Below are 13399 nucleotides of genomic sequence, written 5' to 3'. Positions count from 1 at the left end.
GAGCGCAGCCACAGGTCCTGGGTGAGCTAGGTTGACAGGGGAAAGGCTGCTTGCTTTTCAAGAGATTAACCTTCCACAAGGGGCCAGGTTCAAATGATGATCATGGCTCGTATATTTTTTTAGTACACTGCTAAGTGTAGTGTTTCTACTTGGATAGGAACTGTGGTCATCCTCATTTCTCAGGGACGTTTTCATGCCTTGCCTCGGCTGTGACAGGTAGCAAATAGCAGAATCGGGATTTGAACCTGGGCCGTCTGGCTGGAGAGCTAAGGCTTGGTATGCTGTTCTTTATTTCCTGTCAGGTGTGAGCAGGGTTTCAGGTGCTGCATATGCCAGGGGTTTCAAGAACTCGGTGACTTGCATGTCGGCACTGTTACAGATTTTCTTCTTAGGCCCTCATCTACCTGTGTTCATTGTCAGAGATAAAATCGTCACCTTTATACATAAGGCATTTTAAAATCTGGCGTTAGTTATAATTCACATTCAACCTGTATTTTCTCCATAGGAAAGGCTGCAATCTCCCGGTTGAAAAAAATCATATTAGTCTAAATAGCTGCCTCCTCTTGACTCCATTACAGTAAAAAGGCTGTGATCAGCAGACTCTTATAAGGGGAAGTTGTTGAATGACATGGAGATGTGGTACTGTCCCTTTAATCCTGAGGACTTTGTGCTTCTTAAATTATTTGCCCTCCTGGGTAACTCCTTCTCAAGACCCATAGAGGGTCTTCACAAGGGTGGCATTCTGACTTGGCTTCTGTGTGTTACAAAAACAAAAAGGAGAGGTTGGTTTGGGTCAGACATAAAAACCAACTAACCAACAACAACAAAAAAAACCTTTTGTCATCTAAATACAGTATTAGCCTTTTGACTCTGTTGGATTAATAAAAAACAAAAACACAACAGTCTGTTGTATTTTATGAATGAGCTATAAAGACCCAGCCTGTTTTTGGTGGTTAGTATAGTCAGTCACTGAACTAAAAGTAAAAGAGCTTTTTTTTTTCCTTTGATTTTTTGAGGGGAAAAAAAGAACCCGAACGGCAGATGAGCAGCAGAAATAGGATTGCACTTCCTTTTCCCTGCTTCTCCAGAAGCTGCAGAGTGCGTGAGCTGGCTGTCTGGGAAGACGGCTGCGCGCTGCCTGTGGCCCTGCCTTTGAAGCTGCAGGCGGCAGGCGCTTTGTGTGTCGGGGCTGGGCTGGTTGCTGCGCATGAACCCTGGGGCCTGCTGCAGCCACCACGCGCGCTCCACACCCGGGCTGTGGGCGTGTTGTCGCAGGAAGTCCTGCGGAAGCAGTGGTGCGCGCTGGCTCCCCCTCGAACCTCGGCGGGCTGGCTGCTGCGCGCCGGGCTCCCAGCTCGGTGCCTGCGCCCTGCCCGCTGGCTCTGCCGCCTCCCAGCCTCCGGCCGGCCTGGGGCTTGCCTGCCCTCGCCTGCATCTCCTGCCTCGCCTCCCTGCCCTGCTCCCCGCTTTCCAGCCCGGCTTCCTGTGCCCTCCACCAGCTCTGCTTCCTCCTGTCTTGTCTTCTTTCTCCCTTGCTTCCTCTCTTTCTGCTGCCTTGCATGGATTGGATGCTCAAATTTCATTTCCTCCCGCTGATCCCAAGATGAGTTTCTCAACACTTCTCTTCCAAGCTGATTATTCACCTGTGACCATTGTGTGCCACATGGAGACACAGTCGCCACTGGAGATAACTGAAGTTCTAGTTTTTCATTATAGTAATCCAAATATGTGTACTAGTCTTTTCATCAGTCACAGACTTTTTGAGAGTTTGCATGGAATGGCTTAAGCCTTATTTCTGGTATTTCGAAGTGTATCTACTTAGGCAAACGTTCTTGGGTGGATGCAAGCACTGTGTCTCGTGCATTGTCAGTCAGAAGGCTGTGAATGAAATAAACATCAGAAAGTCACATGCTCTAAATCACAACTTCGATTATAATTTAGTAGTCTTTAACAGCACAGGAAGCCTTTTTGGAGTGGCTGAGGCTTCTGTTATATGTATTTCGTGTTCTGGGAATTGAGGCCTTAAAGTTTTCTTCATGATGAATTTTGAAACAGTTGTTCTGCATGGATGGATCCCTCTCAAGTTTTATCCCTCTACATCATCGAGTTTATTTTTAAATTAGTTCTTTTTTAAGGCTATGCTTTTTGCACCCTCTTTATTAATTTTTTTTGGAAGCTCATCTTATTAAGGGTATATCAAGATATATCAGTATTTTTAGTAGAACTGCTCATAAATTCCTTACTACAAAAGATATTTAGCAAGGAATGAATTTATTGTGTCATATAATTTATATATAATTTCTTCATTTTTGCCTTGAAAATTCAGTATGCCTGATGTAAAGAAACTAGTTGATATATAGCTTGATGCGACAGGGCCATTTTAACTTGTAGGTGATGGGGTTCATATATTGATGCCTTGGCTCATTTTAAAATTTAAAAAAGAGGGCCCATTTAGATTCTTTTATTAAACATAACAGATTAATTTCTAGTATTGCTATTTATAAAGTTAATATAGAAAGGCTTTTGGAATGGCTGAGGCTTTGTTATGCTGATTTCATAAGAGTATAAAAATGGAGATACTGTACTACAAAAGTTAAATTTATGAAATGATTTAAAATCAGTAAATCATTTAAAAGTAATATGTTGAAAAGAAAATAATAAGCTTATGGTTAAAAACAAAAACAACACTAAACTGATCGGTAGGTACTTTTTGTCTTTCAACTTCTTAACTAAATAATTTCCCTAGGAAAACAAACTTGAGTTCCAGCACCAGAAACATTGGTCCTAATATATAAACAGAGACTGAAGTCTACCATATATTTTTCTTATTGTTAGAGCAGGTGTTCCCGGAGTTTAAGAATTACTTACTACTTTAGTGGTCATAAATGCACACTATAATATTTTTTAACCTTTTTTTTTTTTTTTTGCGGTTGTCAATTATTTGAGCATGTTGGCCTCTTTCCAAGCTTATTTGTTTTTTTTCAGATAGGTGCACTATGAATTAAAATAAAGACGTTCCAGCCATCCCATTGTCTTCTGGGACATGTGATTGTCTGAAATTGGCTAGTGTCCAGCTGTGTTTAGAAGATCAACAGGTCATAGCTATGTTTTCTTATCTGTGGTGTGGCTTTATTGGAATAAAATCACAATTAGAGTAGTCTCTACTTTCTCTAGTTTACAGTCTCCCTAGTTATCCTGTGAGTAATACTACCTGGGAACAGGCTTTGGGGTCTGGGGAGAAGAATAAATTTAAATTATAAATGTAAAGACAGGTTTGGTGAATGCCAAGGGGCCTTGAGAATATTTATAATAATAATTATTATCATTGTCCTGTTTTTGATCTTTTAAATTTTCACATATCATTAACTATGGGAATATTCATTTAGACTTCAAAATGGTGTTTCTAAGACCTTTTAATTTTTAATTTAAAAAGTTATATTTACAATATAGGGAGAGTGGAATTATAGAGAAGAGTAGCATCAATTTTTCCCAAAGGCTAACTGGCATTGTTTCCTTGGAAGAATATATGCTTTAATTCATCAGTTCTTATCCTGAGATTTCTGTTGTATAAGGTTTGGTGTTCAAGGCCGCTCTGAATGTAAAGGTTGCTTGCTGACAGACATGTTTTGGGGTTATTTTTCTCACATTGTTTATCTGTGCCTTACTCTTTGGGTCATTAATGATCCATGCCATCCCTTTTATTTTAAATAGTATTGATATTAGTACTTCATTTAAATACATGACATTTTTTAACATGTAACTTTTGGAAAGCCAGAAATTTCCTGTCATCGCTTACTTTTTATATTCATTTCATGAAATGTCTTCCTTTTCTTTCAAATGACTCTTACAAAATTCCCCTTCAGAATTAATCATCATGTTATTTGTCAATAGGTTGTGGTAACTTTGTCAGAATACATCAGACCCTTTCTTGAGTAGTGTCTCACAGATTATACTCAGTTATACTCGCTGGACATTTCAAAATTTATCTTTCTTTTTTCATATATGGGAGATGTGCCACATGATTATAAGCACTCTGTGAATAAAAATGATTTGTTACTACTGAGGTCACCCAGTTTTCCCACAGGAGAATAATAAATAGTCGTGTGATTCCATAGCCTCTGTAGGTTGTGCTGTATGGGACAGTGATTCTGAGGCATGATTTGCAACAATTTTTAAGCGGGCGTGTGTCTGTATTATTTTTTCTTTTTTGAGAAGTAAGCATGCTTTAATATAGAATAAAAATATTATTTGTTTACAAAATATGTCTTAAAGAAATAAGAAAATGATTAAAATTAATAAAGGGCTTTTTGAGATTAGAAGCTCAGACTAAAATTTCTTAACGGTGACACATGAGATGTCATTCGTATTTTCTAGGGGAAATTACAGTGAACCATGGGAATAATTTTTGACTCAATAGAAAAAAGGTCGCTATTGAGAGTATAAATACTAAATTTTTGTTGGCAAATGCTGCTTTCGAGTTATACTTGAAATAAATATTTCACAGGCTCTGTAACTAAGGGCTTGCAGTGTGTTGATGAGAAGACTGGAATTTCTCTTTTTATTATGTAAGTATTCAAGTGAGGGAGGAAGTTCCAGAAATCACTCAAGAATTTCCAAAATGAGAATTTCAGGGGGTCTGAATGATACTGCTTCTCTGAAAACTTCTCTGTCATTTAGACCCAGTTCCCTGTTTGTTTTGTATTCTGTAATAAATGACTCACTAGGCATATATCTATGTTTGTATTTATAGTTTACATGTAAAAAGTATTCAATAATAAATGTGCATACTTAAAAATACTTATATTCCTTAGACTTTGGAAATGAAATAAACTGGAGATGGAGCTTCGCCTCGCCACATCACAGTTGGATTTCAATACAGATTTTCAGTAACTGGAAGTCATTTCTATATTCTGGTAATTTGATAACCCATTTTGAAATACATTTGTGAGCTCATTGTAATTCCATGTGCCTCTAATGAAAGGCATGTGAAGGTATAGCTTGAAAGAATGAACTGTGGTTGGTCCCTACAGAGACCCGACTGCCCCTTTTGGGCAATCTTTTACCCAGAACCTGCTAGCGTATTTGTTGTAACAGACTTTTCCAAAATTTAAATGATGTCACATTTGAAAGCGATGCCAAGAAACAATGTGGCAGTTTCTAAATTTTGTGAAGCTAAAATCCCTGGTTACAAGAAAGAGTACATGTCACAGATGAGTAGTTAGTAATGACTTCAGTTTAGCAGGAAAAGATCAATTCCCATATGTTGATTCTAGTCTCATAACAAAGAATGTTATAGAAAGATTGCACAGTATTTAACAAGCTGTGAGTTAATGTGACAGTGTCAGTGGGTCTAGTTCCAGAAGGAGAATCACTTTACCATATTTCTTCAAAAATATTTTAAGTTTTACAGAAAACTTGCTGCACACGAATCCAGACTATCCCCCGCTGCAACCCACCCCCGCAAGTTAAGCAGTAGTATTGAGTTTAAACAGTTAAATTGCCCAGGACTGCTTGAGCCTAAGTACCTGGATAAAGAAATAAGTCTCATTGGCAGACTCTGAACACCAGATGCTTACCTCCTAAACAGGCGAGAATGGATATAAGTGAAATATTTACCCCTTCAACCTTGAGTATCTCCAGGACATCAGTTTACCTGTCACTGAGAGACGCTCTCATTTTGAACCTAGGCTATATCCTTCAACATTTGTGGGCACCTTACAAGGCAAGAAAATGAAGTCAAGTTGTATTGGTTTCAAACCTTTGGAGTATGTACCCTGGACAATCTTCAGTATAATAGATTTGTTATCAACAATTCCATTTCCATCCTCTTTCTCAGAAACTTGATCTCTGATGCAAACTCATATTGTCACTATGATTTCTTTGTTACTATGAAGTCTGACAATTGGGTGGATTTGATTTTAAATGGTAGGCTTATCTGTGTCCCTTTATACCTTAGAAATTGTTGCTTATCATTTTGCTGTTGCAAAGTCTTAAAAGCCAGGGGTGGGGCGAAGCTGAGGAGTGAGGAGAGGGTCTGTTTTCTTTAGCAATTTAGAAAAACATGTATATCCTCCACCATGAAAAAATGAAACCTTTTTTAAATTCAGAAAAATATTGTTTTACCACTCCACTAAGGAGACTGTCTCTCTTTTTCCAATTAATACATAGAGTTGCATACAGTATTAGGAGAAGAATGTATATAAAATTAACATTTTAACATGAAAAATTTTTAAAATGCCTTTTATAAAGGAGATTTTTTTCTCTGAAAACAATTACAATGTTGATAATTAATACATATGATTATATTTAAATCATATTTTCCAATCTTTGTATCGCTTATAACATTCCTTGGTAACAGACTGTGGAACCAAAGAATTCTGAGTATTTTCACTTAAGAAGCTAAAGGCTCCCAGTTTGTTAAAAGACACACTGCTTCTGTATTCAGTGCTTTCCTGATGAGCTGACTGACAGACATCAGACGTTCCGCAGCCACTGTTTGATTTACACTGTACCTTCAGCATGCAGACTAAGAGCAATATTTATTTATTTATTTATTTATTTATTTATTTATTTATTTAGAGGTGAGGAGGGGAGATAGTGAGAAAGACTCCCACATATGCCCTGACTGGGATCCACCTGGCAACTCCTGTATGGGGCCAATGCTGGAGTACCAAGCTATTTTTAGCATCTGAGGTCAACACTGGCTGCAGGGAAGGAAGAGGAAGAGAAAAGGGAGGAAGAAGAGAAGCACAGGGCTGCTTCTCCTGTGTGCCTTGACTGGGAATGGGACCTGGGATGTCCATATGCTGAGCCAACGCTCTATCCACTGAGCTACTAAATGGGGCCGAGAAACATTGATTTAAAGCAAAAAGTTCAGTGACCTTTTAAAAAGTGAAATATAGTCAAATCTGCTTTTTCTTTTTTCTACCAAAAAATGTTTGGCTGCCTTCTTTTTGAAAATGACATAGTGACTATGAATTGACTTGTTCAAGAAGTACCTCTTGCCCCCCAGTAGAAGTTGGTGGCTTGTTGTCATTCTTCATTCAGCACATAGACAGTGCTTACTCTGTGCTGCTGGGAAGAGCTCATAGTCTGTTGGGGAAGAAAGGGGAGCATGGCAACCATTGTACACAGTGCTTTTTATGGTCTATTTCGGTGTCTATCACCTTATGCATTTAATTTGTATCCTCTTCTCTTTTCATTTCTTCTAAAAAATAACATTCTAAAGTAGACTGTGAGTACTCCAGCCCACTGGGAACTACCAGTGTCACGTGGAAAAAAACCTACTCAAGACACAAACTGATGTCAAGAGGAAGAGGGGGAGGCTTGTCAAGGGAGGCAAGGAAGACCTCCTGAATTTCCTTCTCCCTCAGCTTTTATTATCAGAAGCACACAGAGGTTAAAGGATTACAAGGGAGGGAGACCAAGTGATAAGGGGAAAGAATGACTAATGGCCATTTGCTGACGTGGAGAAAGTTCTCATTTAGCTCAGTACATTTTTCTTTCTTTTGCTAATTAACAAGCACAAAGAAAGGGGCAATCTAGAACCTCTAGGCTAATTTTCTAAAGCTCATTCACATGCATTCCTTTCTGTCTGCACAAAGGTCATGCACTTACACAGTTTCTTGGTTTTGCATCCAAGAGACATTTACTCAGGGCTTTTAACTAAAGTTCCCCAATCCCAAGTCATGGAGGGTTCAAGGTTAGAAGGGTGATTCCCTATAGTAGACAAGTTATTATTACAGGAATTAAGACAATATAGATCATTTCAAAGAAGAGGAAAACCTAACTTTTGGTTTATATGCTTCTGTAGTCCTTCGAGTGTGTGTGCAACAGTGTGTGTCTGTGTGTGTGAGTTTCTCTCTTTATTTATTCTGTCCAACCTAAAAAAAAAAAAAAAAAAGGCATTTTGCCAGGAGTTGCTGTTGGCAGTACAAGGAGATCTCTGCCCACAACTTTTTGCAAGGCCTATTATCTCCAACTTGAGAACAGCTCCAGATTTTTTGGCTAAAAATGCATTTGGCTTGTGCCTAAAGGTACCTTCATGGCCTTAACACAGATTCTCAGGTCAGTTCGTTCTAGACTTGGTGCTCATGTCTCCAGGATCTCGGCTACAGAGTCTTAGAGGAATTGTTTGGAATGGGCACAAAGAGGACTAAGTTTTGCTTCAAAATGACCTGATTTTTACTGCTCCTACTTCAAAAATAAATACCATCTGGATGGGAAGGAACCAGGAGACTTGAGTAGATAACCAGGAAGTAGTGATTTAAAGTGAAATCTCAGATGCACATTTAAGAACCTAAATCTGAGGTCCACCAAGTCTTCCCTCTGTATAGATCTGGCTTAAAATAAAGAGGAGTATTGTGTCGAGCTCTTCCTGGTCATTATTTTACTTTACTTTTTATGTTTTCTTTTTAATATTTGAGAAAATTTAATAACATGGGCCATGATTCCAATACATACATATATATATATATATATATAAAACCAGTCTTAACTTCTATCAGGTGAGCAGTACTTTTTAAAATTAAAATGAGTTAGATTCTCTCTCTCTTTTATTTTATTGTTTTTGAATTGTGATTTTGTAAACAAAAATTGCAGTTTACATTCACTATTACTCAATATTAGATTCAGGTATTCAGTATAGTATTTAGACAAACATACTTTACAAAGCGATCCCAATATTTCAAGTACCTGTCTGGCTCCATACATAGTTATTACGATAGTACTGATTATGTTCCCCATGCTGTAATTTACATCCCTCTGACTATTCTGCAACTACCAATTTGTACTTAATCCCATAAACTTTTTGGGCTATTATTTTAACTACTGACTTACATGGATCCAAATATACTGGTTGGATTATCTTTAAGTTTTGACCAATTTCTGAGTGAGCTCCCAATGGGACTAGAAGGATCTGGAATCATTTTGGAAGGCTTGCTTCTAAGTTACTTTGGAAAAGTTTATAAAATGCTACAGGTCTAAGACCTTAAGATTTGGACTGGATTAGGATCAGCAGTGCTAAGGAATAAACAAGTATGGACAGGCACTTCAGAAATAAACAAATGGGTTTCAGGTAGGGAAATTAGTCAGTTGATTAACTCTATTTGTGTCTTTTCCGTGAACTTTACTAAACATAGTAAGTTTCCTGACTTCAAAGAGTTCACTCAAATTTTTACTAAACAGCACCTACTCATTCATAGTTAACTTTCTTGGTCATGAGACTATCAATATGAATGACTAAAGAAGAACACTGTCCAGGCAGGGCTATAATTATCGAAGCAGATAAATAGAAGATTAATAGATATAACTCCAGTTTAAACTATCTGAGATACACACTTACACAGACATGCCTAAGTAATCTCACAAATGTATCTCAGTAATGCCACCTTTTCATCTGAGCTGGTAAGATATTTCTGATTGTTCTTTTTAATCTTCTTTCATTTATGATCAGAGTTGAAACATATTTGATTTTTTTTTGAGATATAGGATGTCTTTTCATGTTTCACCTTTCCTCACCACCTCTAGTTTAGTTTTCCTAATTTTTTCTATTAAAAACTTCAAGGGGATTCCTGTTTCTGTAAATACTCCAGCCTCATCAGCTGGGATTCAAGATTCTAACTTACTAGCCTTTGCAACCACATCTTTCAATGATCCAGACAGTTACCGATATATGGATGTATATGTGTATGTATATAGTATTGGTTAATAACATTCTATAAATTTCAGGTGTGCAACTTTATAATGCAATGTCCGTATATTCTATTATGCGCTCACCACCCAAATTATCGTTTTCTTCCATTACCATTTATTTGATCCCCTTTGCCCAATCTGCCTTCCCCCACCCCCAGATTTTTCACTGTCCCTTGGCAAGTGTTTATACGGGAGAGCAACCTTTGTTTCTCAAACTCCAATTTGCAGCAATGCTGTTTTGCTTTCTCAAAGCTGGTTTTTCTTCTTCTCCCTCAGTATCATCTCCACTATTGTCTCCCTGATTCCAGTGCTGTTGACCACATTATTCTATTAAGAGTGAAAGAAACAGTGGAAATAATAACACTCATTAAAGATAAGAGAATTTAAGACTTACTCTTTGCCTTCAAGGGCATTTACTGTGTGCATGGGTGACTGGTATGAAATCCTATCATATCCTGTCATATTATTGTGATGTTTGTTGTGATCCTTATATCCATGATGGAGGGAACTAGTTTCTTAGAAAGCAACAATTTCTCTTAAAATTTCTTCTCATTTTAATATTCACCAACATTGTTCTAAACATATTATGTGCCTAGTAAACACATACTGTATGAATGAGTTAATTGATTAGAAATTTCAGTATGAAGTGCCCTTGCCCATAAGCAGACTGCGTATATGAAATCCAACATTACTTTGGTGACTTTATTTTCCAACCTAATGAGCAAGAGTGCATTTTAAACCATTAATACCCAGCATTCATGGCGTAGCCAGCAGTGATGTTGAGAATTAAATGTGTCAACTTGTGCTTCATAGGTAGAATATCAAGCATTTGGGAAAAGATCAATTTTAAATAATAATTTTAAATATTTTAGAATATTGATATATAAATGAACACACATTAACTTAGAATACAATGATTATATTTTCAGGATTATATTTAATTGCTTATGATAAGAAGACCACAGGACTACTGGGAACATCTAACCAGACAGTAAAACATCGCATTGAAGTCACTGACATTTTTGTAGGTATTATATGTCTGCTGGTCCCAACAACACAAATAGTAAATGCCTCAGGAAACAGTGTTCAGAAACAATATTTTCAAGTTTCTGCGTTAACGTTTGTGTGCTGCCTGTTCATTCTTTTTCGGCAGCCACGTGATGACAGAAGTCAAAGTCTCCAGAAAATATTAACCAGGTGGAAAGTTTGAAACGGATAGAATTTTACCTATTAACTCATCTCTTTTTTTATGCAAGATGAGAAACAGCCATCGCTATTTGGTTGGGGAGATGGAATTCCTTATCACACAGATTGAAAACAACCACTTTAGATGAAGGTAGAATCCATCACACTTTATTTAAACACAGCATTTATTCAGCTTTCTAAAACTCTTCAGCATTTAGATGAGAATTGTCGAAAAAGCCACAGTATTTTTTTTCTTTTGTTTTGGCTGTTTTTTTCATTGATTTCATTCAGCCTTCTAAGGTAAACAGGTTACATTATCTCCTTTTTAGTTCTAGTTTTCTCATTTGTTAAAATGGGGCTCATAGATTCCTTGCAGGCGTTAGTGAGGACTAAATGAAAGAATTTATGTGAGCCATGGAGCAAATGGCTGGTACATAATGGGTACCAACAGCAACATATTAGTTCCCTTGACTGAGTTTGTCTCTGTGGTCTAATTGATGTCGTGTATCCTAATGAGACATTTAATAACCACAGATACGTGTCTGTGCCTTGCCGCCTTCCAACACTTCCATTTTCCCCACGCAGGCAGACAGAGCCCTCCTGTCTTCTCTCCCTGTCTCTGCTGTCTTTTCCTTTAAAGGCTATCAGTTGCTTTCTGCTCTTGTTTTTGCTTCCGATCTTTTTTTAAAAAAAAATTCTTTTACCCTTTCAAATCTCTTTTGTCCAGAACTATTTATTTTCTTCTCCCATTTCTCTTCTTTCTTCTACCACCTGGTTGCCTGCTTTGGCACGTCCGGGCTCTGTGTGGCCTGAGTAGTCAAAGACAGCATGCTATTTCATTGGATAGCTTGGATTGCCCGTCAGAAATTAGCAGCTGAAAGGTTTATTCTCAATTTATTACTCCATGGTTCCTGAAGAGCAATGGCCGTATCACTGAAAAATATCACGCATGCACACACACACACACACACACACACACACACACAACACCTGTGCACATACATACCACACACGCGCACACTCTCTTTTTCTCTAACTTTTCAGATGAAAATGAACAGATCATAAGTCTATAGCTCAATGAATTATTACAAATAAATTCTCTTGTGTAGCTTTATCTCATGTCAACAAAGGGGCATTGTTAGTATCATACAAGTTCCCTAAGGGCCCCTCATGTTCTCTGTTCCCTTCCCTCTCCCAGGAATTAATCACTCACTCGTCAGCTCTCACTTTAGGTTAATTTTGCTTGATTTTAAACTTTACATGAATTAAAATACAGCATTCATATGTATTAAAAAGTATGCATTTTTTGTGTCTGATGTCTCACATTTAACACCCCTTTGTGAAAATTCATTTGTGTTGTTGTATGTATTTAATTTAATTTAATTTTATTTTTTGCAATATAATATTTTGTTAGATAGGAATGCACAGTAATAAACCACAACTTTTGCCTGACCTGTGGTGGCGCAGTGGATAAAGCATCGACCTGGAAATGCTGAGGTCGCTGGTTCAAAACCCTGGGCTTGCCTGGTCAAGGCACATATGGGAGTTGATGCTTCCAGCTCCTCCCCCCTGTCTCTCTCCTCTCTCTCTCCTCTCTCTCTCTCTCTCTCTCTCTCTCTCCCTCTCTCTCTCCTCTCTAAAATGAATAAATAAATAAAAGAAATTAAAAAAAAAGAAACGAGGAAGTAAGAGAGAGACATTGATAAAAAAAAAATAAAAAAAAATAAACCACAACTTTTTAATCTATTCTACCACTGATGTACATTTGGGTTGTTTCCAGTTTTTGACAATTCAAATAATGATGTATGAGCACTCTTGTGAATGTGTGTGTGCATGCAAGCATACATGCTCTTTTAACTTGAACTTCTGGTATTTTGTCATTCTAGATTTTTTACTTTTATTTATTTTTTATCAATTTTTAAAATTTTATTTAGAAAATTAAATTTAACAGAGTGACATTGATCAATCAATAAGAGTACAGAGGTTTCAGGTAAATATTTCTATAGCGTATTGGACTGTTGTATACCCATCACCTAAAGTCAAATCATCTTCTGTCACCTTATATTTGTCCCTCTTTACACCCTTCTCCCACCCCCTCCCAATTCTAGATTTTTTAAATTGTAGGAATCTGATCCTGATGTTTGAGACATTTCTGTATTCTCTTTTGTCCCAGCCTATTCCTTTAAAAGACAAACTTTTATTTACTTTTCTATATTATGCTATTAATATAGAATATTTTGAATTTTAGAATGTTAAAGAGCTCATAGAGAACTCTTCAGAAGTAAATCCATTCGAGCGGTGGATAATTCGATATACTTAGTGATGTTCTAGGTGTTACTAGGCAAACCCAAAGTTAGGATGCTTAATAAGAAGTCCGTAAGAATATTGGGAAGATTGTATATTCACTGACACAGCCATAAAACCAGTCAAGTACATTTGATGGCAATCTTTGTCAAATAGTATCTGTTGGATTGTATTCTCTTGCAAGTTTCATAAAGCGCTATCACTTTTATATCTATGC

At 37.2% G+C, this 13399-nt stretch overlaps 1 protein-coding gene across 10 annotated transcripts in view; it reads left to right on the top strand.

Moving 5' to 3' along the window:
* Positions 1-13399, top strand: part of TRPS1 (transcriptional repressor GATA binding 1) — a 249650-nt gene that overhangs the window by 20332 nt on the left and 215919 nt on the right. The window contains exon 1 of one of the 10 annotated variants that reach the window (XM_066379381.1): positions 4818-4913. The exons of the other annotated variants lie outside the window; for them this stretch is intronic. The gene's annotated coding sequence lies outside the window, so the exon portion shown is untranslated. Of the gene's footprint in view, positions 1-4817; positions 4914-13399 lie in introns of those variants that run through there. 10 annotated transcript variants of the gene reach the window in all.

Source organism: Saccopteryx leptura, chromosome 3 (assembly GCF_036850995.1).
Source record: "Saccopteryx leptura isolate mSacLep1 chromosome 3, mSacLep1_pri_phased_curated, whole genome shotgun sequence".
In the NCBI taxonomy this organism is placed as follows: domain Eukaryota; kingdom Metazoa; phylum Chordata; class Mammalia; order Chiroptera; family Emballonuridae; genus Saccopteryx; species Saccopteryx leptura.
Note: the sequence above shows the minus strand (reverse complement) of the source record. Positions and strands in the feature narration are given on the sequence as shown.